The sequence below is a fragment of the Geospiza fortis genome, unplaced genomic scaffold (assembly GCF_000277835.1).
Source record: "Geospiza fortis unplaced genomic scaffold, GeoFor_1.0 scaffold1792, whole genome shotgun sequence".
Lineage (NCBI taxonomy): Eukaryota > Metazoa > Chordata > Aves > Passeriformes > Thraupidae > Geospiza > Geospiza fortis.
In genome coordinates this window covers 1,741-5,359 of record NW_005055267.1, presented here as the reverse complement: position 1 = coordinate 5,359, position 3,619 = coordinate 1,741, and the positions used below count along the sequence as shown (strand labels likewise).

Sequence of the window (3,619 nt, the reverse complement as noted above, 5' to 3'; positions counted from 1 at the left end):
TCGTTTCAACATTCCCTCCCTTTTCCCAATGTGTTTATAGCTCTTAATTCCCTACAGACCTCATTTCTGCCCCCAAAATCAATAACCAGGTTCCACCCCAATGAATGGGTTTGGTTTTTTAATTTGATATTTCTCTGATTTTGAGGTTTTTTGCTAAGATACTAGTGTGTGTGGTAGGTTTAGTTTACCTTGTTGTGAGGTAGGATTAGGAGAAATGTAAAGTAGGTTTAAAACTTTAAAATGGTATTAAGAAAAAAATTAGTAATAGCAATTAAAAGAAAGAATAATATAAATCAGAATTAAACTTTCGGAACACTTCTCTTTACAACTTTGTCTTATTGACAATGTAAAGAATCAAAACTTATTTTTTTAGTCAGTTTACTGCTTCAAGAATAGTCTTTCTTTAGTTCACATAGGGAGAAAAGTCTCTCTTGTTAATGTTATGGATTCTTCTCTACAAGAAAAATAGTCCTCTTGTGGTTCATAATTTTTTTATGAATAGCATTTGTTTTGGGAAATCTGTAATTGTGAATTCTCTCTTATTTTTTACAAGTTTTTCCACAGCGGTGTTTATGGGTTATGTTAACCTATGGGGTAAAAATACAATTAAAGAATAATTGATACAATTAAAGATTAATTAATTAAAGATACAATTAAAGATTAATTGTTTAAATGTAAAAGTTCTCATTATCTATCTTTAAAATCATCTTCATCTCTAGGAACAGAGATTTTTTTCTTTTTTTCTGGGGATACAGAACTACTTTTGTTTCTCTGTTCAGACTTCTCATAGGATCACAGCTGCTTTAACATTGGCTTACTTTGGTATGGAGGCTTTTGTTCGATATCAGTTGGAACTCTTCATCTCTTCATGTTTTCACGTGTTATAGGGAAACAGAGTCTTCTCTTTATAACTTTACAAGAGGATTTCAGCCTTAAGACCAAGGTATCTCCTTATCCCTCCCATCTGGGACTTAACTGTTCCTTTACTGACTTTGATGTCTTTATGTTGCTTTTCACATGCTTGTATGTTGTTCCTTTCTCTCACTCGAGGGAGGACTGAAATACTGAACGAGTTAATATCTTGCTGAAGGCTTGTAGATGGTCAGAGGAGCTCGGTGTTTCGGGGAGCTGGGACCAGAGGGGAGGAGTTGATGGGCGAACCTCTGGCCCCGGCGCGGGGCTGTTCCTGGGACCCGGCCCGGGCCATGGGGCTCAGACCAAGGCAGAGGCGAGGCTGAGCAAGATGTCCGAGTCACGGCTTAGCTCAGCCTCGGCTCCGTGGCCTCCCCTGCCCTGCCTGCAGCCGACACGGGAGGCTGGGCCGGGGGCAGCCCCGGGAAGCGGGCCCGGCCCCGCGGCAGGGCCGCCCAGCTGGGTTACCTCTGTACCCGCCAGAAGAGAAAGAGCTTTCCCGAGATTCTCCATCTTTAACATGTGTTTCTCACAGAGGCGTACACAGCTTTCCCAGTAGCTCTGCAGATTGAGAGTTACACAGAAACTGGCGCCACTTCTGTAAACGCCTCCCGTGCAAAACCACCGCATACCCAATGAGGGGGCCCTGATGCAGGTGGAAGAGAAGAGTCTGACCTTATTTCCTCTGGCAGCCTGCAGAACTTCCCCGCAGGGCACTGCCCTCAGCTCCCAGCCTCCAGCTGCTGTCCCTGGGCCGGGATCTGCAGGAGCTTCCCTGGAATGGTCCCTTGGGAAAGGGCAGCGCAGCCCGCGGGGTGAGCCCGAGCAGCGCCCGGCGCGGGCTCTGTGCCAGCTCCTGCCACAGCCCCTGCTCTCCGTGCTGCCTCGTGTTCTCCAGGGCTCTCACACACAGGCAGCTGGGGCACAGCCTGGCACAGGCTCAGGGCTCTGCTCCTCATCTGCTCTTCACTCTGCCCGGGGAATGAGCAACGGGAGAGAGCCTCAGCAACTACACCTGTGGCCAAAGCACTTGGTCTCCATCTCAGCTTCTATTCTATTTTATAGCAACCCCAATCCCCAAATCTTGTCTTTTGAACTGCATGAACTTCCCCCCTCTCTTGCCTGGGCTGGATCCTTAGGACCCTGCACTACAAATGTGCTGTGAAAGTATTATTTCTGGTTCTAATATAGTTTTCCCCCTTGTATACCACAATTTCAATGGCACTGGACCTTCACCATTCAGTTTCCAAGAAGATTAATGCAATAATAAATTCTGTGTGTGAGGTGGAGCACAGGCACCCAGTAGAGGGATGATTTAGGATTTCAGTAATGTCATCTCTTCTGCGAAGAGGCAAATCCATGCTGCTCTCTTGGCTTTAATCCTTGGAAAGTTGCAGGTTTCATCTGAGTCATCCTCTACACTCCATTGAGAGTCAGACAGCAGCCTACAGTGAATTCCAAGGAATTCCTAGAAAGCTAAGGTGAGATGATTCCTACGCAGGCTGACATGTGCCTCAGGGATCTGGGATGCTCCTGCTGGAAACTGCTGGTCATGGGACCAGAACTGTCACCTCTCTTCGTGCTGGCACGGTGTTTGTGTCCCCAGCTATGGAATCTCACATCCCCTCACCAGCCCAATCCTTTCAAGGGCAAACACTTCATGATCCAGGAGCTGATGGGGCTCCAGGAGAGGTGGAGAGGGACTTTGGCCAAGGGCATGGAGTGACAGGACAAGGGGGAATGGCTTCCCACTGACAGAGGGTGGGGTCAGATGGGATATTGGGAAGAAATCTTCCCTGGGAGGGGGCTGAGGTCCTGGCACAGCTTGCCCTGAGAGGCTGTGGCTGTCCCTGGATCCCTGGAAGTGTCCAAAGCCAGACTGACATGCGTTTGGAGCAACGTGGAATAGTGGAAGGTGTCCCCGCTGGCAAAGGGACAGTCTGGGATCAGACAACCACAAAAACAACCCCAAGTGTTCCCAGGACTGAGGAGGAGCAGGAGCAGCTCTGGTGAAGGGCTGGCAGGGGGTTCACAGCACCCTGGTCCCTGACAGCTTTCATTGCATCATCAAGGGGTTTGGCAGTAATCAGGGTGGGCTCCAAGTGCTGATAGCCTGGCTGCAGGCAGCTGAGTGCTGTCCTTCCTTTGGGCTCTGTGAGCCTGCACTGGAATGACGGAATGGGAGTCCATGGCCCAGGGGTGATCCCATGAGCCCAGGGGAGGCTTTGGCAGTGGTTCTGTAGCTCTTCCCAGAATGGGAGTTGTTTCTGACAAGCAGCCAGGTGCTTCAGCAGCACTGCCAGCAGCATTCCAGTGCCAGCAGCATCACCGGCTTTGCTCTGCTGCTGGAGGGACAATGACCCCTCAGGGAAGAGAAAGGAGGAATGGTAGAAACCTGTCAGGTGAGGGAAGGCAGATGAAGAATGGGACACTCTACAGGGAAGGAGTGTTTCTAATTAGGGGGAAATGAGGAGACACTCACAAATATTATAAACAGGTGCTATGGTGATGGACTCTCAGAAACGTTGAATGAATATTACGTGTGTTATAATGTTCAAAGAAGCTCTGTTAAGATTTGGAGTTTTTCTAACGTGAGTACTGTGTTCATGTCGAAAGTTGTAATGCTGATCTCTGACCATGGTGGGGAGTCCAAGCCCGAAGCGCTGCACAAGCTCCGGGAAGGCGGGACGGAGGAGGAGCTGTGTTG

The 3,619-nt window shown here is 48.7% G+C and overlaps 1 protein-coding gene across 1 annotated transcript in view; it reads left to right on the top strand.

Moving 5' to 3' along the window:
• LOC102034432 (mas-related G-protein coupled receptor member H-like) overlaps positions 1 to 3,619 on the top strand; it is an 11,855-nt gene that overhangs the window by 6,534 nt on the left and 1,702 nt on the right. The gene's annotated exons all lie outside the window — the stretch shown is intronic.